Here is a 23,440-nt window from a genome sequence, read left to right as displayed (position 1 = left end):
GAGGCCTTTCTCTTCCAGCTCGGAGCACGCGTCTGCCACCCTGTCTAGCTGACGGTTCTGAGGTGAAACGGCGGGTAAACAGCTCGCAGACAGTTAGGCTTGTGGAAATATTAGCTTTATTCGGTGGACAAGACTGAAGTCCAAAGACTCAGCCTCAGTTCCAGCAAAAAAGCCCCGGCCTTCCACAGACCCTTGTTTTTATTCCCCAGAATAAGGTACCACCCAATGGTGGGATCAGATACCAACCAATGGTGGAAGCAGAATCAGGTCCTACCCTAGGGTGGGGGCAGAATGCCAGGTCACACCCTAGGGTAGGGCACAATCACCAATCAGGTTAGGGCGAGTAACATAGTAATCCCCTAAAATATTTACATACACAACAAGTCCCTCTTGCCGATGGGTCCTGTTATCTGGACAATCTGGCCTGTTCAATGTGTCTATCCCCTATTGACATAGCACAGTGGAACTGTGCCTGCAAAAAGTATTTAAGTGGGCCTTGAGTTTCAATAAACGGAATTGGATTTGGATCTAGAATCCTTTTCCCGCTCTTGTCTGTCTCCGTGTCTGTCTTTGTGTCTTTGTGTGTGCGTGATCTCCCTCCAAGAAAGAATAACCACATCTTCATTGGTGTCCCTGCAGGCAGGGGCATCCATACTTATCATGGTCTTTTAGTTTTTGTGTTTTTTGTTTTTTTAATCACATCTGTCCTGGCAATTCTCAGGGGGGCCATATGGAATGATGGGATGCCAGTGACCAAACCCCGGTTGATTATGTCCAAGGCAAACAAGCACCCTAATTGCTGTGCTATCACTCTGGCCTCACCATGTTAACTTTTTGAAGTGTGTGTGTGTGTGTAGTAAGATAATTTTGATTGTTTTGGTTTTTTGGGGGGGCAATGCTGAGAGGTTACTCCTGGCTCAGCACTCAAGAGTTACTCCGGGGGGCCGGGCGGTGGCGCTGGAGGTAAGGTGCCTGCCTTGCCTGCGCTAGCCTAGGACGGACCGAGGTTCGATCCCCCGGCGTCCCATATGGTCCCCCAAGAAGCCAGGAGCAACTTCTGAGCACATAGCCAGGAGTAACCCCTGAGCGTCACAGGGTGTGGCCCAAAAAACAAAAACAAAAACAAAAACAAAAAAAAGAGTTACTCCGGGAGGTGGAATGCCGGGGATCAAACCTGGGCTGGCCACATGCAAGGCAAGCACCCTAACCATTGGGATACCTTTTCAATCTCAAAATGGTTTTTCCTGAACAAAACACACTTAGATTTGAGGGAAGAGAGAGAAGAAACATGTGCTTGGGGGAGAAAGAATAAGCCAGAAAGCTTGTCTTTTGGGGGCTGTTTGGCCCTTCTCAGGTGATGCCTCATTTTCTACACCTCCCAGGACCCCCCAGGCCTCTGGATACCATCAGAGCTGATGACTAGGTATATTTTAATCACATTTTTTTTTATTATTGGATGGTTTTTTGGGAGGAGCAGGACACATTGGTGGTGTTCAGGGCTCTGTGCTCAGAAATCACTTCTGGCAGGTTTGGGGACCCTGTGGGATGTTGGGGATCAAACCTGGGCAGGCCCATGCAAGGCAAGTGCCCTCTCTGCTGTGCCATCACTCCAACCCTATTTTTATTTATTTATTTATTTTTATTTATTTGCTCCATACCTGGCTATTCTCGGGGTTCTTCCTGGCTCTGGATGCAGGGATCACTCCTGGCAAGCTCTGGGGACCCTATGGGTGCCGGGAAATGAACTCGCAAGGTAAGTGCCCTCCCCTCCAGCCTATGGCTCTGGTCCCCTGAGTCACATTGCTTTTATCACTAAAGGAAAACCTGGATTGTTCCTAGGGGGCCCACATCTGTGCGTGTGCAGTCGGTTCTCACACAAGTGGTGACTCGGTCCCAGATCTATGAAGGTCAGCGTTGTTTTGCATTCTCTCTTCTGACCACAGTGGGCTGGGAGGCCGGGTGGTGCCTGTTTTCAGCACAGGAACTATGTCCTCCGCAAACCGCAGGGCCAGAACTGGGCGGCAAGGCCTGGCAAGGCAGAACTTCTGGGCACAAGCAGAGGCCCAGCCCCAGCAGCCTTCTCTGGCTCCTCCTCCTCCCTCAGACCACCCACCCCCACCCCCCAGTCTTTGCGGAGCTGGGCTTGTGGCAGAGAATCTCGTTCCCCGAAATGCTCGGACACTTAAGACACACATTGGGGGCCGGGCGGTGGCGCTGGAGGTAAGGTGCCTGCCTTACCTGCGCTAGCCTAGGAGACGGACCGCGGTTCGATCCCCCGGCGTCCCATATGGTCCCCCAAGCCAGGAGCGACTTCTGAGCGCATAGCTAGGAGTAACCCTGAGCGTCACCGGGTGTGGCCCAAAAACCAAAAAAAAAAAAAAAAAAAAAAAAGACACACATTGGTCCAGAGTGTGAGGTGGTGTGGACTCTCACTGAGGACTGAGTGATCACTCCCAGCCAGGGGGAAAGGGCAAGCAAGCAGCTTCCACATCCTTCCTCTCACGTTTCTGGGGTGCAAAACCAGAGGAAATACCAGAAGAACTGTTTGTTTTCTGGGTTTTTTTTTTTGTTTTTTCTTTTGGTTTTTGGGCCACACCCTGTGACGACGCTCAGGGGTTACTCCTGGCTATGCGCTCAGAAGTTGCTCCTGGCTTCTTGGTGGACCATATGGGACGCCGGGGGATCGAACCTCGGTCCGTCCTAGGCTAGCGCAGGCAAGGCAGGCACCTTACCTCCAGCGCCACCGCCCGGCCCCCATGTTTTCTGGTTTTTTTTTGGGGGGGGGCACTCTCGGCAGTGCTCAAGGCTTACTCCTGGCTCTGTGCTCAAGAATCATTTCTGGCAGGCTCCTGGGCCCCTATGGAACGCTGCGGATAGAACTAGCATGCAAGGCAAATGCCCTCCCACAGCTCTGGCTCTCAAAATTATTTTATGTAGAGAAATTGACTTGAGAAATGTGATGAGAGAGACTGAACATGGCACTTCTGAGCGTAAAAAGCAGAAAATGGCTTTGGGGATACAGTTTCTCCAAATTGACTTCTTTGGTTTTTTTGTTTGTTTGTTTTTTTGTTGTTTTTGTTACTTGTTTCTGGGCAGTGCTCAGAACTTATTTCTACCTCTGCACTCAGGCATTGCTCGGGGATAAATATGGGATGCATATGGGATGTCGGGATCAATACTGGGCCAGCACCATCAGAGATGAGCTAGGACCCTCTACCCCAGCACTGAAGTCCTCCAGCTGATCTCTGCAGGCATAAAAATCAACCCGGGGGGGGGGTGGCGGTGGGTGGCAGAGAGATAGCATGAAGGTAGTGCGTTTGCCTTGCATGCAGAAGGACGGTGGTTCGAATCCCGGCATCCCACAGGGTCCCCCGAGCCTGCCAGGAGCGATTTCTGAGCGTAGAACCAGGAGGAACCCCTGAGCATTGCCGGGTGTGGCCCCCAAACCAACCCCCCCCCCCACAATCAACCCAGAAGCCCAGGTTGCGGGAAAAGCCTGGGGCTTTTAATGGTGCTTTCATATTCTTGGGGGCCCTTCAGGGTCCGTAGCTTCTCCTTTCCCGAGGGGTTCACCCTCTCTGGTGCTGCTCATTTTCTCCATCTCCAGAGAGCTTGAGGTTTGCGTCTCAAAGGGATGAGTCCTGAGTGGCAGTGGAAGGGGTCGAGAGCACTCAGCACTAAGCACTGAGAATACCGGTGGCCCCAAGCGCTGAGAACACTGACAGCACAGAGCACCAGGAGTGTTCAGGACCAGAATATGAGTGTACAGGAGCCCAGACACTAGGAGCACTAGAGTACTGAGCACAGAGCACTAGAGCAGTGGTCGGCAACCTGCGGCTCTTTCCACTTTTCTTTTTTTTTTTTTTTTTTTTTGTTTTTGGGCCACACCCGGTAATGCTCAGGGGTTACTCCTGGCTATGTGCTCAGAAGTTGCTCCTGGCTTGGGGGACCATATGGGACACCGGGGGATCGAACCGCGGTCCGTCCAAGGCTAGCACGTCCAAGGCTAGCGCAGGCAAGGCAGGCACCTTACCTTTAGCGCCACCGCCCGGCCCCTCTTTCCACTTTTCTTTTTTTCTTTTTTTTTTTTTGGTTTTTGGGTCACACCCGGCAGCGCCCAGGGGTTACTCCTGGCTTCATGCTCAGAAATCGCTCCTTGCAGGCTCGGGGGACCATATGGGATGCCGGGATTCTAACCGATGACCTTCTGCATGAAAGGCAAACGCCTTACCCTCCATGCTATATCTCCGGCCCCTCTTTCCACTTTTCATTTGGCTCTTCTGTGTGAGAGCCGGGCGGCCGCTCCAGGAGTCAGGACTCTGCTCCTAACCTGTCAGTGCGCGCCCTGTGTGGCTCTCAAAATAAATTTCAGTCGTGGTTTTGGCGAGATTTGGCTCCGTTGAAAAAAAAAAAAAGTTTGCTCACCACTGCACTAGAGCATTGAGAGTGCCCCGGAGCACTGCAGTCCTGAGATATTCAGAGTAATGAGAGCACAGAGAGTGCCTAGAACACTAGCATACTGAGTACAAAGTACCGAGAATACCTAGAACACTAGAGTATTGAGGTATCCAGAGCACTGAGCCTGGCTCTTACAAGGGGGCCATCTGTGCCCCGCAACCCCTGGCCAAGACCCTCTTTTGAGGAATTCGGCCAAGAGGGGAGACTGCAGGGTGCCCCACTCCTTCCAGGAAGCTCAGGGCAGCCTCTCTCCTTCCCTTTTCAAGTCACTTCAACCTCCACCGGCATCATTTTGCTTCAAGAAAATGAAGCAGGAAGCAAATAAAAATTAAATTATAGGGGCCAGCGTGGTGGCGCAGCGGTAGGGCGTTTGCCTTGCATACGCTGACCTAGAACGGACTGTGACTTGATCCCTCGGTGTCCCATATGGTCCCCTGTTGTGTATGTAAACATGTCAATGGGATTATTATGTTACTGACCCTACCCTGATCAGTGATTGTGCCCTACCCTAGGGTGTGACCTGGCATTCTGCCTCCACCCTAGGGTGGCACCTGATTCTGCTCCCACCATTGAGTGGTACCTGATCCCACCATTGGGTGGTGCCTGATTCTGGGGGATAAAAGCAAGGGTCTGTGGAAGGGGAGAGGTTTTTTTGGCTGGAACGGATGCTGAGGCTTTTGGCTTCAGTCTTGGCCTCCAAATAAAGCTGATATTTTCACAAGCCTGACTGCCTGCTAGCCTTTTACCCGCCGCATTCACCTCAGAACCGCCGGCTTAACAGGGTGGCAGACGTGTGCTCTGCTCCGAGCTGGAGAAGAAAGACCTCATCCTCCATCCCTCCATCAAGGGCAGTATTGCAACAGTCCCCCAAGCCAGGAGTGATTTCTGAGAGCAGAACCAGGGAGTAACCCCTGAGCAACACCGGGTGTGGCCCCCAAACCAAAACTAAACCAAAACAAAAACAATTCAATTTTAGGGTCCTGCAGGCAGAGACTGGTCTGGGAATAAGTAAGAAGGACATTATCTGGAGCCAGAAGGAGAGGGGTGAGTGTGTGGTGTGTGTGTGTCCTGGGGCCCATCTAGGGAGCCAGGATGAGCTGTGTCTAAGGCTAGCTGCCTCCCCCACTGGGCCATCCTCTGTCCCCTGCCCCCAGTTTTCCAGGAGCCTTGAGCTCTAGGGTGGCCTTGAGCTGCACAGCAGTGCCCAGCCTGGAGGAGGAGGCGGGAAGGCCAGGCTGAGAATAACAAAGGCCACCCCCAGCCCCGAGTTCTCCCTCTGCCTTGGCTACTCCCTCGCAGTGCACTCTGGGGGCAGTTTGGGGCCCGTGTCCAAGCTCAGGGGGGAGGGGGGAAGGCCTGTGTTTCCACAGTGCCGGAGGAAGAGGAGGAGGAGGTGCCAGGCCTGGCACAGGCACTTCCCCACTTCTCCCTGGGAATGACTGCAGCCCCGCATGGGAACTGGCTCCCCTCCCCCGTCACTGCTGAGGCCTCGGTCCCTGTCCCTCCCCCCACCCCCCTTCCCAAACAAGGTCCAGGGAAGTTGAGATGCAGCCAAGGTGGGTGGAAGGCGAAAGAGTCTATTTGCAGGCCGAGAGTTCAAGCCGACTCTCCACCCCAAGGGGGTTCATTCCGAAGGCTTTCTCTCTCTTTTCTTTTCTTTCTCTTTCTTTTTTCTTTCATTTTCTCATTTGATTTCTCTCCTTTCTCTTTCCATCTCTTCTTTTTCTTCTTTTTGTTTTTTCTCTTGTTTTTCTATTTTATTTCCCTTTTTTCCCCCTTTTCTTTTTTGGAAATAGGTCTTTTTTTTTTTTTTTTTTTTGGTTTTTGGGCCACACCCGGCGGTGCTCAGGGGTTACTCCTGGCTGTCTGCTCAGAAATAGCTCCTGGCAGGCACAGGGGACCCTATGGGACACCAGGATTTGAACCAACCACCTTTGGTCCTGGATCGGCTGCTTGCAAGGCAAACACCGTTGTGCTATCTCTCCGGGGCCCCCCCCTTTTCTTTTTTAACTTTTTTTTTTTTTTTTTTTTTTTTTGCCACACTAGGCGATGCTCAGGGGTTACTCCTGGCTGTCTGCTCAGAAATAGCTCCTGGCAGGCACGGGGGACCCTATGGGACACCTGGTTTTTAATTCTCTTTCCCCAGCTTTCCTTCTCTTTCCTTTTTTTTTTTTTTTTTTGTTTGTTTGTTTTTGGATCACACCCAGCAGCGCTCAGGGGTTACTCCTGGCTCCATATTCAGAGATCGCCCCTGGCAGGCACAGGGGACCCTATGGGATGCCGGGATTCGAACCACCACTCTTCTGCATGAAAGGCAAACGCCTTACCTCCATGCTATCTCTCTGGCCCCACTTCTCTTTCCTTTTTTCTTTTTCTTTCTCTTCTTTCTTTTTCCTTCCTTCTTTCTTTTTTTGCAAAATAATATTTTTATTTAAGCACCATGATTACAGACATGATTGTAGTTGGGTTTCAGTCCTTCACCAGTACAGCCTTCCTGCCACCAATGCCCCCCTGTCTTCCTCCTCCCCCACTCCCTGCCTGTCCTGGAGACAGGCATTCTGCTCTCAATCATTAACATTGTCATGTAGTTGTCAGTGTAGTTATTTCTCTAACTGCACTCACCACTCGTGGTGAGCTTCCTTCCTTCCTTTCTTCCTTCCTTCCTTCCTTCCTTCCTTCCTTCCTTCCTTCCTTCCTTCCTTCCTTCCTTCCTTCCTTTTTCTCTCTCTCTCTCCCCCTCCCTCCCTCCCTCCCTCCCTCCCTCCCTCCCTTCCTTCCTTCCCTCCCTTTTGTTTCTTTCCACACCCGATAATGTTCCAAAAAGATTTCTAGTTCTGCACTCAGGAATTACTCCCTGGGCCACACCCACTGATGCTCAGGGATGATTTCTGGCTCTGCATCCCATGGGGGCCATCTGGAATGCTGAGAATCAAACCCCACCCACTGTACTTTCTGGCTCTGGCTCCTCCACTCTGCTTTTATGTGTTTAAGTGTGGAAGCAAAGCAAGCCAGTAGATTTGCTAATTGCTAAATTGCAACTGGGAGGACAGGGTGATGAAGAACCAAGGATTTTCCATAGAAATAATCGAGTTTGGTTCCGAGCCTCACGCAGATATTGAGGCTTCTCTGTGCTAGGCCTCTGTCTCCATGTCTCCATGTCTCCATGGAGCCATGGCTCCAGATTCCCACCAGCTCGCTCACATAACATACCTGCTTCATTACTCATCTCTTTCCTGAAACTGTGTTTCCTCAGGGGAAGCTTCCTTTCTGGAAGACCTAGCCAGAGGTTGATGAAGCCCTCAGGTAGGTGGGGTTCTGGCAGTGAGTTCTTGGAATGAGATAAGTCGAAGATGGATGGCTAGGTTTGGAGAAGTGACTGCCATTAGCCCCAAAGCAGATTAAAAATAGTATTGTGGAGGGCCCGGAGAGATAGCACAGCAGCGTTTGCCTTGCAAGCAGCCGATCCAGGACCAAAGGTGGTTGGTTCGAATCCCGGTGTCCCATATGGTCCCCCGTGCCTGCCAGGAGCTATTTCTGAGCAGACAGCCAGGAGTAACCCCTGAGCACCGCCGGGTGTGGCCCAAAAACCAAAAAAAAAAAAAAAAAAATAGTATTGTGGATACAGGAACTGGTCCCTAACTGGCCCCACAGGCCCAGGGAAGGCTGGATACCTCCTCCTTTCCCATACCTCTGAAGAGAAGCTCCAGCAGGAATAAAGGACTGAGATAAGGATGTGGAGGTGTGGCACCAAAAGTTTCAGGCTCTTAATTTTTAATTAATAAAAAATTAAGAGTACCTTAATTAATTAATTAATTAATTAATTACTTTTGGTTTTTCAGCCATATGTTATGGTGCTTAGGGATTTCTCCTGGCTCTGCACTCAGAAATCAATCCTAGCAGGCTCAGGGGATCATATGGGATGCTGGGGACTGAACCTGGGTCGACAGTGTGCAAGGCAAATGTCATACTCGCTGTACTATCGTTTTGGCCCTAGAACTTGAACTTCAATAGAACCCAGCAATACTGTTCTTTGGAATATATCTTAGGATCCCCAAAACACAATGCAGAAAAGGCATCTGCGCTCCTATGTTCATGGCAACATTTTTCACAGTGGCCAGAATCTGGAAACAACCCAAGTGCCCAAGAACAGGATGGACAAAGAAACCATGGTACATCTATACAAAAGACATATACTGTTAGGTTGTTGCAAGTCAGCCCTTGAAGAGGTTGACTGATGGAGGGATGGAGGATGAGGTCTTTCCCCTCCAGCTCAGAGCACGCGTCTGCCACCCTGTTCAGCGGGCGGTTCTGAGGTGAAGCGGCAGGTAAATTGCTAGCAGACAGTCAGGCTTGTGAAAATATCAGCTTTATTCGGAGGACAAGACTGAAGCCCAAAGCCTCAGCATCCGTTCCAGCCAAAAAGTCCCTCACCTTCCACAGACCCTTCTTTTTATCGCCAGAATCAGGTACTATACTACCCAATGGTGGGAGCAGAATCAGGTACCACCCTAGGTTGGGAGCAGAATGCCAGGTCACACCCTAGGGTAGGGCACTCACCGATCAGGGTAGGGTCAGTAACATAATAATGCCATTAAAATGTTTACATACACACATTAGGTTATACTTTATTTTACTTAAAACCAAGATTTTCCCTGGTTCCTTGGTATGATTGTTTACAACTTGTATTTACTCCAAAACAGAGATTGTCTTACTTGGAAATCTGGGTGGGACTGGCTCAGGATAGCCTGAGCTATCTGTCCTTAACTATCTTACTGTCCCACCCAGCGGTGGCCTCTGAATTCAATAAGAACATTTCTGGCAGGCAGCTGGGAGGAGATATGAAGTAGAAGACTGCCAGACTATCCATGTTTCACACTCAGCCTGGTCTGGATTATTTCATGCGCAATCTGATTCAGACTCAGGGTTGGAGATATGGTGTGTGGGAGTGATTTTACAAAATACTACACAACTGTTAGGAACAAAGATGTAATAAAGTTTGCTTATACATGGATATATATGGAGCTTATTCTGCTGAGGAAATGAGTCAGAGGAAGAAGGATAGCATAGCATGATCATAGTCATTTCTGGAATTTGTGGAATATATATTTTTAAAAAAAGATAGCCTGGTGTTGCATCACAGACCTTTGGATGGGCTTGGATGGTGGTGGATGGTGATGGAGGCCTTTCTCCTCCAGCTCATGACACTTGGCCCTGCAACCCCCTTCAGCTGTTGGGGTGATGGCGAGGAGAAAATCCACTCACAGGCAGGCTTCGGGAAATATCAGCTTTATTCATCCGTGGCCAACATGTGTGGCCTATCATAACCATTTACGCATGCTATCCTTAGCTTGCCCTGCGTCTTAGCTTCTTTCCGCCATCTCTTCTTCTGCTCTTATCTCCAACCTCATCCAGACAAAAAAACCTCATTCCGGCCAAAAGCCTTTTGTTACCTTCCAAAGACCCCTCCCAGAAATGGGAGATCTACTAGCAGGTAAGGTTACAAGGGAGGAAATGGGGGGTGAGGTAATAATTTAAAAGACAAGAGAGACGAGGGCCAGGAGGACTGGCCCTCTGTGGTGGGAAGCTTGCCACAAATAGCGGAGGAGAGAGAGCATTGTGGGCAGAGAAGAGAACATTATGACAATGAGAGTTGGGAATGATCACTCTGGACAAGAACTGGGTGCTGAAAGGATTTACCTCCCAGCACCCAATGATAGGCATGATATTCCTTCAATGACAATATTGCAAACCATAGCGTCTAAAAGAGAGAAACAGAGAGAGAGAGAAACAGAGAGAGAGAGAGAGAGAGAGAGAGAGAGAGAGAGAGAGAGAGAGAGAGAGAGAGAGAGAGAGAGAGAGAGCGCGAGAGCTGCCACAGAGCCACAGAGGCTGGTGAAAAGGGAGAGGAAACTGGGGCCATTGGTGGCAGGAAATGAAACACCAACAACTTTGTCACTGAATCTCACAGTGATGCAATTAAAGAAAAAAGGGGAATGGGGTCCAGAGAGTTAGCACAGAAGTAGGGCTTTTGCCTTGCACACAGCTGACCCAGGACGGACTCAGGTTCGATCCCCGACAGGAGTGATTTCTGAGCTCAGTGCCAGGAGTAACCCCGAGCTCCACCAGGTGTGACCCAAAATAAACAAAAACCAATAAATAAATAAATAAATAAATAAATAAATAAAGGGGGGCGGGTACAAGGCAGAACAGTTGGAGCAAAACAGTCCGGGCTCAGGGCAGTTGGCCAGTTTACCACGGGGCTCCTGGCAGGCCTCTGGCTGCAGTGCTCAGCCTTCATGTTCCCTGGGTGGGCGGGCAGGAAAGCTCAGATGTCCCCCAGCTTTTCCCCCCTCCTTCCTGCAGAACTGTTTCCTAAGAAGTGGACAAAGGCCTGGGCTTAGGGCCCAGCCCCTCCTGCCAGGGCTCCTGCCCAGTGCCCGGCAACTGCCCCCCTGCCCTTCCACTGCGCCCCTGCCCCCTAGAAAGCTCAGCCTCGCCCCTCAGGCCCCCCTGAGAGCTATGACCCACCTTAGCCCCAGCCCCAACCCTGGCCAGCTCAAGCGACCCTCCCCGCACCCTCACCCAGCACGCGGCTGGGGCCAGGAGCACTGAATTGAGAGTCTCCTGGGAGTCCTGAAGTGAGTCGCCCCTTTCCCAGGATCCTTCTGGGTGCTGACCCCAGCCCCATCGCCCCCGGAAAGGCCAACGCAGAACCTGCACCCACGCATGGCCTGCACCGCCACCTGGCGGCCATCCCTGCGCGTTGCGCCCGAGGGACCGGCGAGGACTTGGTCCAGGCCCCACAGCCCAGTTCTAGGAGGATCCCCGGGATGATCCCTGCAGAGCAGGCCCAGAGAAATGTGCAGCGGGGAGGGCGTTTGTCTTGCACGCAGCCGGCCCGGGTTCGATCCCCGGCATCCCACAGGGCCCCCTGAGCACTCCAGGAGTGATTCGTGAGCGCAGAGATGGGAGGAACCCCTGAGCACAGCCGGGTGCGGGCCCCAAAACAAACTAGAGGCCAGAGCAATAGCACAGGGAGTAGGGTGTTCACCTTGCACGCAGCAGGCCCAGGTTTGATCCTTGGCATCCCATATGGTCCCCCAAGCCTGCCAGGAGTGATTTCTGAGCGCAGAGCCAGGAAGTAAGCACTGAGTACTGTTGAGTGTAGCCCAAAAATATAAAAATAAAACCAAACAAGGCGCCAGAGAGATAGCATGGAGGTAAGGCGTTTGCCTTTCATGCAGAAGGATGGATGGTGGTTCGAATCCTGGCATCCCATAGGGTCCCCTGAACCTGCCAGGAGTGATTTCTGAGTGTAGAGCTAGTAGTAACCCCTGAGCGCTGCTGGGTGTGACCCCAAAAAAAAATTAAAATAAGATCAAACAAATTAAAGAAGGGTCGACTCATTTGGAGGGCTGGAGCAACAGCATAGCAGGGAAGGCATTTGCCTGGCAAGCGGCCACACTGGGTTTGATCTCTGGCATCCCATAAGGTTCCCTGAGCCTGCCAGGAGTGATTTTTTTATTTTATTGTAATTAAAAATATTTTATTCATTAATTGATTGGTTGTTGGGCCACACCCAGAAGTGCTCAGGGGTTACTCCTGGCTCTGCACTCAGAAATCGCCCCTGGCAGGCTGGGGGACCATATGGGAAGCCAGGAATCCAACTGGGTTCAAGTCGGCCACATGCAAGGCAAACACCCTACCACTGTGCTATCTCTCCAGACCCTAAGAGTGATTTCTGAATGAAAAGCCAGGAAGTAAACCCTGAGCACTGCTGAATGTGGCCCCAAACGAAACAAAACTAAACAACAAACAAAATGAAAACAGAGCTGCCTAGATCTACCCTTTGATGTTTCTGACCAGACTCAAGCCCAAGGCTCCTGGTGCCATGTTTGCTGAGGGGCTCAGGGCCCTGGGGAGAATAGAAAGACCCCAACTCTTCAGAGCCATCATGTCTGTCTGTAGCTCCTATGGGCACTGCAGGATCTGTGGACTGGCTGGGCAGGGCGGCAGGGTGGGTTGGTAACCATCCTTTCAGCAACTCTGCTTCAGCCAAACTCACTCACAGGCTGGACAAACACAGGCCTTGGGCTTCTTCAGCCTGCTCTCAGGCTGTGGTGCTGACAGCTACTCCTTCCCAGGGTCTGCCTTGGCCGGCCCTGAGTCCCAGAGGTCAGTCAGGCTGCATCTTGGGGCCCTCAGTGTCTTTCCTCAGGGATCACAGGACCCCACACAGAGGCTGCTCTCTCTCTCTCTCTCTCTCTCTCTCTCTCTCTCTCTCTCTCTCTCTCTCTCTCTCTCTCTCTGTCTCTCTGTCTCTCTGTCTCTCTCTGTCGCTTTTGATTTTTGGTTCATACCTGGCAGCACTCAGGGGTTACTCCTGGCTCTGCACTCAGAAGTCACTCTTGGCAGGCTTGGGGGGCCATATGGGATGCTGGGATTCAAACTACAGTCCATTCTGGATCTGCTGTGTCAAGGCAAATGCCCTACTGCTGTGCTATCTCTCTGGTCCCAACACAGGGGCTGCTCTTGAGTCTTCTGAGGTCCCCACAGTGAAGGTGGATTTGTGCCCCACTCCCTGTACACAGGCCCCAGCAGCCAGGCCTTCCTCTGCCAGAGTTCTATAAGGGGCCTCAGTTGGGGATTCAGAGGATCACTGGGGGTTTGTGGGCAGCAGCCCCGAAGCCTTCCATGCCTATGTCTGCTCAGTGACCAGGCTGGGTGGACCCGACTGGGTCCCTAAGGTAAAATGTCAGCTTCAGCCATTGAGCACTGGTTTGTGGCGTTGGAAGTATATTGAGCTGAGCATGGACCCCACCACTGCAGGAATAAAGATAAAAGTCTCAAGAGAAAGTTAAAAGAATTAGTTTTCACAAGATCTTTAATTACAGAAGACTGACTGACAACTGTGACAGAGAAGAACTTTTCCTGGGACTATAAAGAAAGACCCTGGGGGGCCGGGCGGTGGCGCTGGAGGTAAGGTGTCTGCCTTACCTGCGCTAGCCTTGGACGGACCGCGGTTCGATCCCCCAGCGTCCCATATGGTCCCCCAAGCCAGGAGCGACTTCTGAGCGCATAGCCAGGAGTAACCTCTGAGCGTCACTGGGTGTGGCCCAAAAACAAAACAAAACAAAACAAAACAAAACAAAACAAAACAAAAAAAAAAGAAAGACCCTGGGATTCAACAACTAACATGCCCGGAGTCTGTAGTTGATCTTATGACATCATGCTTCAAGGATAGAAACACCCTAAATCTCTTAGATCAAGGGAACTTCCTTTCTAACTTCCCCAATGTGTCATGTGCCAATGGAAAAATAAAAACCATATCTGCCTCCCTTTTCTTGGTTTTCTCTTTTTTCTTCTTTTAATTTTATTTAGAGCTTCTAGATAGGGCTCCCACCTTTTTAACACAATCATAGAACATGAATCATATCTCTATGTCCTCTTACAAATTGAGAAAAGAAATAAAAAGTGGATGGGACCCAGGGGCCAAGAGGTCTCAGGAGCATTGAGTAGAAATTTAAAAAATGGTCAGATCTAAATACCCAAACCAAAGTTAATGACAATAAAATCAAGAGACCCAAACCACCATAACAAGCTATATACAAAAGGGACCAGTTACATTAGCAGTCCAAGGAGCAAAGGGTCGAGGAGATAAGAGATGCATGCTGGGAACCACTCGTGGTGCAGGGAGGTCAACACTGATGATGGGAACTGCTCTAGCTCACTGTCACTATGTGCCTGAAATACAACTGTGAAAGACTTGGAATTCACATTGGTTTTAATGAAAAACTAAAAAGAATTAGATTTTCAGTGAAAACACAACTTAGAGAAGTCAGCTCTAGGCGGGCTCTGTTGTAAAAGGGGGCTCTGAGACACTGAAGCTACATCCAGGAATGACCAAGTCACCAGGCCAGGACAGTACAACAGGCCGAGTGATCTCTGAGCTCAGATTCGGGATATGCCCTGAGCGCTGCACTTGAAACCAAAAATAAACAAATCAATAAGTAAAAGACATATAAGAAGGACAGCTATACTCACTATCTCTCATGAACAAGGTGTAAAATTATTCAAAGTAATATTAGCAAATCATAGTCAACTATGAATTTTTTTTGTTTTGTTTTGTTTTTTTGTTTGTTTTTGGTTTTTGGGCCACACCCGGCAGTGCTCAGGGGTTCCTCCTGGCTGTCTGCTCAGAAATAGCTCCTGGCAGGCACGGGGGACTATATGGGACACTGGGATTCGAACCAACCACCTTTGGTCCTGGATCGGCTGCTTGCAAGGCAAACGCCGCTGTGCTATCTCTCCGGGCCCCATCAACTATGAATTGTATACCAAGAATTTCAGCAGTTCTTTTCCCCCCAGACAGTCACAAGCATTTATTTTTCTCATTCATGTCAATAGGTCGAATAAAGTCTGCTGTTCTGTTAGCTGGACTTGGTCCCCAACCATGGTTTGGTACAAGTTTACTCCACCTGTCTCTCTCTCTTTTTTTTTTTTTTTTTGGTTTTTTGGGTCACACCCGGCGTGCTCAGGGGTTACTCCTGGCTGTCTGCTCAGAAATAGCTCCTGGCAGGCACGGGGGACCATATGGGACACCGGGATTCGAACCAACCACCTTTGGTCCTGGATTGGCTGCTTGTAAGGCAAACGCCGCTGTGCTATCTCTCCGGGCCCTGTCTCTCTCTTTTTTGCGGGAGTTGGGCCACATCTGGTGGCGCTCAGGAGTTCCTCCTGCCTCCGCACTCAGAAATCTCCCCTGGCAGACTCAGGAAACCATATGGGATGCCGTGGATCGAACCCGGGTCAGTCCAGATTGGCAACTTGCAAGGCTAACGCCCTACCGCTGTGCTATCAATCCATCCCCCTCCTCTCCTTTTATTACTTTGTTTAAACACTGTGGTTATAAGGTTATTCATAATACAGTTGATTTTTGGGGGGCAGTTACAAAGTTGTTCATGATTGAGTTTTAGTCATATAATGTACAACCCTTCAACAGTGCACGTTAGTTTTTAGGCCTTACCTGGTGATGTTCAGGGGTTACTTCTGGCTCTTTACTCAGGAATCACTTCTGGCAGTGTTTAGGAGATTATATGAGATGCCAGGGATCAAATCCAGGTCAGTTGCATGTAAGGACAGGGACCCTATCTGCTGTACTATATCTCTGCCCCACATATACCAATAATATTATAATATCTATATATATATAGATATGATTATACACAAATAATTATATGCCATTACAAAACGGGACTTATACAAAACTGGTTCAACATTTAAAATCAGGGGCCAGAGTGAAAGCACAGCAGGTACGGTACTTGCCTTGCATGTGGCTGACTGGAGTTCAATCCCTGGCATCCCTTATGGTCCCCTGAGCCTGCCAAGAGTGATCCCTCAGGGCCTGGAGAGATAGCACAGCGGCGTTTGCCTTGCAAGCAGCCGATCCAGGACCAAAGGTGGTTGGTTCGAATCCCGGTGTACCATATGGTCCCCCGTGCCTGCCAGGAGCTACTTCTGAGCAGACAGCCAGGAGTAACCCCTGAGCACTGCCGGGTGTGGCCCAAAAACCAAAACCAAAAAAAAAAAAAAAAAAAAAGAGTGATCCCTCAGTGAAGAGACAAAAATAAATCCTAGCACTGCTGGGTATGGCAAAAAAAAAAAAAAAAAGTTTTTTTTATCAACTTTAAAAAACTTCAAGGGCCAGGATGCTTAGCTTGCAGGAAGCAGACCAGGGTTCCATTCCCGGCATTCTATATGGTCCCCGAGCCGACCAGGAGTGATTTCTGAGTGCAGAACCAGGAGTGACCCCTGAGCACCACTGGGTGTGGCCCCCAAAAAACACAAACACAAAAAATATGTCATCTGGTGTGAAATCACCCCACGCACTATATATATTTCCAACCTCAGGTGGATGGGTCTGAAGAAAGATAGCTGTGAGGAATTAATAAACCAAGGCAGTCAAGGGAGAATCCTGGAGTCTGATTGTCTTCTTGTCTCATGGTCTCTGTACACACCCAGTCAAAATGGAAACCTCTTTATTCTACTAGTACAAATTCAACAGAGCAGGGGAGGATCGAGTGAAATCCAGTGGACTTTTACATATCAAAGGGACAGGTGAAAAGGAAAGAGGAAATTTGGGGAATGCCTTTGTTTTGGGTAAAAACAAGGTGTCATCTAACAATTCACCCTGTTTAAAAATTTTTTTTTTGTTTTTTGGTTTTTGGGTCACACCCGGCAGCGCTCAGGGGTTACTCCTGGCTCTACACTCAGAAATCGCTCCTGGCAGGCTCGGGGGACCATATGGGATGCCAGGATTTGAACCGCCATCCTTCTGCATGCAAGGCAAATATTACTTCTCAGCCCCCCCTACCAAATTTTTTTAGAAGAGCTACATAAGTAGCCTACCCGATGTAAAATAAATCCCCAGAATGGCTGTTAATTTGCATAGGCATAGTAAAAGTTGGGGAAATAAAAAGAAGAAAATAATTTAGCGGTAAGAAAGGTGATGAGTAAATGTCCTAGTTCCTAGAAATCTCTACTGGTGAGAGTAGACTTGGCTGTAAAAAGTATCATAGGTAGCGTTACAGCTCTTTTAGAATTTGTCGAGCAGTCCTTCAGGTCTCCACTGGAAGACCCCCCCCCCAAAAAAAAAAGTATCATAGGTTAGAATGTGCATACATCAATTCTTGAAAAATCAGCTTTTTCCATACCCTTGTCTTATAGATATCACAAAAAATTCACAGACTTCTCTGAACATAAACATTAGAACTTTTCTGCAGATACACTTACACATTGTAACATTATTTTCTTTTCTTTTTTTTTTTTTTTTGGTTTTTGGGCCACACCCGGTGGTGCTTAGGGGTTACTCCTGGCTATCTGCTCAGACCATATGGGATGCCCGGATTCGAACCAACCACCTTAGGTCCTGGATCGGCTGCTTGTAAGGCAAACATTGCTGTGCTATCTCTCCGGGCCCATTTGTTTTGATTTTTGAGCCACACCCGGCAGCACTCAGGGTTTACTCATGGCTCTGTGCTCAGAAATCGCTCCTGGCAGGCTCTGGGGACCATATGGGATGCCAGGATTCGAACCAACCACCTTAGGTCCTGGATTGGCTGCTTGCAAGGCAAACGCCGCTGTGCTATCTCTCCAGCCCACATTGTAACATTCTTACACCAAACATTAATATAAGTCAAGAGTATCCAAGTTCTTTTTCCATAAACTTTTCTAAACAAAATCATAAGAATATTTGAAAATAAGTTTGCTAAAACATTCTTATAATGAGCACTGTAATAAGAGGCTATAGTATGCAAGTTTCTTTCTGTACACTTCTGTAAGACAAAAAAAAAAAAACATTAGAAAATGTGGGCCGGAGAGATAGCATGGAGGTAAGACATTTGCCTTTCATGCAAAAGGTCATCGGTTCGAATCCCGGCGTCCCATATGGTCCCCTGTGCCTGCCAGGAGCAATTTCTGAGCATGGAACCAGGAATAACCCCTGAGCACTGCTGGGTGGACCCAAAAACCACAAAAAAAAAAAAAAAAAAAAAAAAAAAAAAAAAAAGAAAAAAAAAGAAAATGTTTGCAGACTTAATCTGAGAAAAAGTTGCTAAGTGATAGACACAATCAAGCATCACAGCAATTGGGAAACATTCACTAGAATAGCTGAGAGCCACTAAAAATCTAACAACAGGGGCCAGAGAGATAGCATGGAGGTAGGGCATTTGCTTGCATGCAGAAGGTTGGTGGTTCGAATCCCAGCATCCCATATGGACCCCCAAGCCTGCCAGGAGCGATTTCTGAGCATAGAGCCAGGAGTAACTCCTGAGCACTGTCGGGTGTGACCCAAAAGTCAAACAAACAAACAAACAAAAAACAACAAAAAAACTAACAACATTATGCATTTCCCAAGACCTGTGCAAACTAATATTAAACCACTGGAGCTGGGTACATAATTACCTGTTGCAGTGGTGCATAGAACAAAAGAGTTGCTATTAAGGTCTATACAGGTAGAACGCACAGTTTAACCAGCAATGTAGTGACCGATGTAAATAGGGTCAAGAGATTAACCTAGAAGAAAGTTGCAGGAAGATCTGAAAACAGCTTCTCCTCAGCTGGGCTTTGGCTGGGCTTGCATTCTCTACCTCCATCTTCTGGAGCAGGCTGCTGAGATTGCCTGGGGTGGAAAGGCCTTCCATACCTGGGCTGGAATCTGGGTGAGGGGACCCACTCATCTCCCTGCTGTTGGTCCCCCTCCAATGGGGCTGTCCCTTTGGTTTCTACTCCATTGGTGACCTTGATAAGCTGCTGAGGGTTTGGGGGCCAAGGTCCTTGCACAAAGCACCTTTGTAGAAGAAAGATGGTAGGCATTGTAGAAATACAGATTAATTATAGAGTTCTGGATGGCTGTGGATGGATGGTGAGATGGAGGGTGAGAGCTTTCTCTGCTGGCCTGGGCCACGCGCCTGCAACCCCTTCCAGCTTGCGGGTCTGAAGGTTCAGGGTAGCAGCGGGGAAATGATCCACAGGCAATCAGGTTCAGGAGACATGAAGCTTTATTATTAATACACCCTAGCCACCTAGGTTAACCTTTTAAGCAGCCTATTTCAGCCACCCAGCGTCTCAACCTGCTTCCTATGTCTCTATCCTGCCAACCTCTCCTGCTGCTTCTCCCTGAACCTCTCCTTTTACACCCCTGAGACAACTCTTTTGTTCCCTCCCATAAACCCCTCCCAGATGTGGACAGGTCTGACCAGGTAAAACTAGCATTTTGCTCTGGGAGGGGGTGACAGGCATCAGCCTTTAGATGGAGAACTCATCACCACTGGGAAGGCACCCTTCCCCTCTTGGGGCGTGTGCATAGGAGAACCTCTAGGGAGCCTGGCACGTACAATCCAGAGTGAGAAATGCAGGTAGATGAGCCAGAGCAACATGAAGCAGTTCAGAAGAGGAGCCTGCACCCACGGAGCCTACACTCATTGTCACTCAAGCCCTAAGGCACTGTGTTATAATCCCTCAGGAGGACAACTATGATAAAGCAGGGTAGCAGTGGAGAAATAATCCACCAAGGAGTGAAGAAAAGGGCCCGGAGAGATAGCACAGTGGCGTTTGCCTTGCAAACAGCCAATCCAGGACCAAAGTTGGTTCAAATCCCGGTGTCCCATATGGTCCCCCATGCCTGCCAGGAGCTATTTCTGAGCAGACAGCCAGGAGTAACCCCTGAGCACCGCCGGGTGTGACCCAAAACCCAAAAAAACAAAACAAAACAAAACAAAAAAGGAGTGAAGAAAAGATTAACCGGAGTCAGCCTATTTTTTTCTTCACGGCCTCTCTTTGCCATGTGCTGCCTATGCCATGTGATTTCTCTCTCAAGCCCCAAACCAGACTCCTCTCTTTATTATCCAGAACCTCACCCACCAGGGTGAGAGAAGGTTGAATAATCCAGGTGGGCTTTGACATACCAAAAGAAGAGGTTAGGGGGGCTAGAGAGATAGCACAGCGGTAGGGTGTTTGCCTTGCAAGCAGCCAACCCAGGACCAACAGTGGTTCGAATCCCGGCATCTCATATGGTCCCCCATGCCTGCCAGGAGTGACTTCTGAGCACAGAGCCAGGAGTAACCCCTGAGCGCTGTCAGGTGTGACCCAATAGAAGCCTATAGCCTAAGATGCCAGCTGGTATCTATACTGCAGGCTAAAAAAGGGGAAGGGCCACATTAAACACCCTCTCCCTATCACTGCAACTGTGTAAACCAGCCCCTCGGGGTAAGGTGGGAAGCCACAGCCCCCATAGGTAAAGGCCTCATTGGGGGTTTGGATTGTTCCCTGGCACCCGGAAGTCACTCCCCAGAGGTAACTACTCAAGGCTCAGTCCGGCAAGCCTCTCCCTCTATACACCTATTTTTGCTTGTTTGTTTTCATGCACCTATGGTTTATTTATTTACTTTTTTGGGCCATAGCTGGCAGTACTCAAGTGCTATTTAGGGATATGCATTTAGGGATTCCTCTTGGCAGATCTTAGGGGGATCCTATGGGCTGCCAGTTATGGAACCTATGTTGGCCACGTGCAAGGGCCCGTCCATGTACCAGTGGAAAGTCCAAAAATACTTGGGACAACTCAGATTACCCTGTCAAGCCTGCCCTCCCACCAACCCTGGGGCATGCTGGGCAAAGGAATGGGGGTCCTCCATGTTGTGTAAGCCCTTGAGCCCCATATCCCTGAGCAGAGAACAGGTCAAATGTGGAGGTGAGAGATACAGGGCAACAGGGCTTGAGAACCGAGGTGGGGGAAGGAGAACAGACTGGTACTGGGCAGGGCCCACAGAGGGGAAGGACTGGGCAAAGAAAGGACCACTAGGACAATGAGAGTTGGGAATGATCCCTCTGGACACTGGACAAGAACTGGGTGCTGTAAAGGAGGGAAAGTGATAGACCCCTTCAGCAACAATATCACAAACTAAGGTGTTTAAAAGGAAAGAAAGGGAGAGAGAGAGAGAGAGAGAGAGAGAGAGAGAGAGAGAGAGAGAGAGAGAGAGAGAGAGAGAGAGAGAGAGACAGGCAGACAGGCAGACAGAGACAGAGACAGAGACAGAGAAAGAGAGAGGAGGCAGACCGAGGAAGGGCAGGAGGGAAAGTGGAGACAATGATGAAGTGTGTTGGATTTTGAAGACTGAAATTCAACTATAAACAACTTTGTACCTGTGGAAAAAAACAATGTATTATGAACAACCTTGTAATCATGCTAAAAAACGATTAAGGGGCTGGAGCGGTGGCGCAAGTGTTAAGTCATCTGCCTTGCCAGAGCTAGCCTAGAATGGACCGCAGTTCGATCCCCAGGCATCCAATATGGTCCCCCAAGGCAGGAGAGATTTCTGAGCACATAGTCAGGAGTAACCCCTAAGCACCGCCAGGTGTGACACAAAAACAAAAACAAAAACAAAAACTAACGAACAAAAAGAGTCTGCTTGCTCTGCCCCTCTGCCTGCATAAGTTTTCTATGCTCACTCGTGAGCCCCCACCTCTTTCCATGGGCTACCCCATCTCCCTCACATCAGGACACCCACCTTCCAGCTAAGCCACGTGCTCCTGAGACCCTGCTCAACCTTCAGTGTCCAGTGTGCAGCACCAGCTGCTCTGGGCAACTTTCTTATTTTTGCGTGGGGGGGGGGGGAACATACCCAGTGGGTTACTCTGCACTCAGAAATTGTTTCTGGCAGGCTCAGGGGACCATATGGGATGTGGGGATTAAATCCCAGTGGTTCCCAGGTTGGCTGCATTCAAGGCAAAGGCCCTACGGTGGTCCTATTGCTCTGGCCCATGCTCTGCACAGCTTTCCCCAAATTTCTTTCTCTTTGCGTCCTTCTAGCTCACCAGAGGTTCCACCGGGGACCAGGTGTCCTCACCCCATGCTCTCTGTGTCTCTCTCCTGGCAGACAACCCTGGTTGCACCTCCCCTCTCAAGGCTCCTGGCCTTCCACACTGCCCCTGATCCCTGTGCATTCCCATACAGAGCCCCTTCCTTGGTCCAGCGCCTCCGCCCATACCATGGTCCAGGGTGCCTCCCCACTCGGTGTCCAGGGCTCATCCTCGTTCCCCATCTAGGTGTCTCCCCATCCTGTGGTCCAGGACACATCCCAGTCCCCAGTCCAGGCACATTCCTGTCCCCCAATCGAGGCACATCCCCATTCTCCAGTCCAGGGAGTATCCTTGATCCCCGGTCCAGGGTGCCTCCTCATTCTTTGTCCAGCGTGCATCCTCTTCCCTGTGTAGTTGTCTCCCATCCCTCGGTCCAGGGTGCATTCCCGTTCCCCAGCATAGGGAGTATCCCATCCCTGTTCCAGGTGCAACCCCCAACTCTGGTCCAGGGCACCTCGTTATTCTCTCAATATTTGTTTCCCCATCTCTGGCAGGGGTGCATCCTCGTTCCTTGGTCCAGGGTTCCTCCGCATCCCTTGTCTAGAGTGCATCCTCAGTCCTCATCTAGGTGTATACCCACTCCTCACCCCCCCCCCCCCCCCCGGTCAGGACACATCCCTGTCCCCACAGTCTAGGCGCATCTCCCATCTTCTGGTCCATGACGCCTCCCCATCCCTTGTCCAGGCACATCCTCATTCTCCTGTCTAGTTGTTTCTCCACCCCCAGTCCAGGTGCATCCCCATCTCGGGCCAGGGTGCATCCTCGTTCCCTGGTCCAGGATGTTCTCCACCCCTTGTCGAGGGCGCATCCTCGTTCCCCTCTAGGTGCCTTTCCATCTCCCGGTCCAGGCACGTCCCCATCTCCGGTCCAGGCGCATCCTCGTTTCCCGTGTAGGTGTCTCTCCATCCCCTGGTCCAGGGCACATCCCAGTCCCCGGTCCAGGCGCATCCTCGTTCCCCGTCTAGATGTCTCCCATCTTTGGGGCCAGGACGCCTCCCCATTCCTTGTCCAGGCGCATCCTCATTCCCTAATCTAGTTGTCTCCCATCTCGGGTCCAGCACACATCCCAGTAACCAGTCCAGGCACTTCCTCGTCCCCTGGTCCAGGGCATAACCTGTCTCCCCCACCCCATCTAGGTGTCGCCCATCCCTCGGGCCAGAGTGCGTCCCCGTTCCCCACTCCAGACGCACCCCCAGCCCCTGGTCCAGGACGCCTCGCCATCCCTCTGCTAGGGCGCATCCTCGGTCCCCATCTAGCCGTCTCCCCATCCCTGGTCCAGGCGCATCCTCGTCCCCGGGTCCAGGGCGGCCCCCCGCTCCTCATCCTCGTTCCCCAGCTCGTCGCCTCCCCGTGCCCGGCGCCCGCCGACGCCCGCGCGCCCCGGTGGACGGACGCGCGTCTCGTCTCGCGTGGAGTGGGGACGCGGGCCCGGCCGCGGCCTCCGATTGGCCCCCGGCTGGCCGGGCCGCGTCACGGTGGGTCGCCCCGCAGCGCTCGCTCGGCGTGGATGCCGCGCGCCCCGCGGGGGCCCCAGTCGCGCGGGCCGGGTCGGGGCCTCCGGGAGCCG

At 50.6% G+C, this 23,440-nt stretch overlaps 1 non-coding gene across 1 annotated transcript; it reads left to right on the top strand.

Annotated features, from left to right (window-relative positions):
• Positions 1 to 17,037: 17,037 nt before the first annotated feature.
• Positions 17,038 to 17,099, top strand: LOC126019221 (U7 small nuclear RNA). The gene has a single exon (XR_007498963.1). It is a non-coding gene; the product is annotated as a U7 small nuclear RNA (small nuclear RNA).
• The last annotated feature ends 6,341 nt before the right edge of the window (positions 17,100 to 23,440 follow it).

This window comes from Suncus etruscus, chromosome 9 (assembly GCF_024139225.1).
Source record: "Suncus etruscus isolate mSunEtr1 chromosome 9, mSunEtr1.pri.cur, whole genome shotgun sequence".
Classification (NCBI taxonomy): domain Eukaryota; kingdom Metazoa; phylum Chordata; class Mammalia; order Eulipotyphla; family Soricidae; genus Suncus; species Suncus etruscus.
The sequence above is the reverse complement of the archived record's forward strand: the minus strand, read 5'-3'. Positions and strand labels throughout refer to the sequence as shown.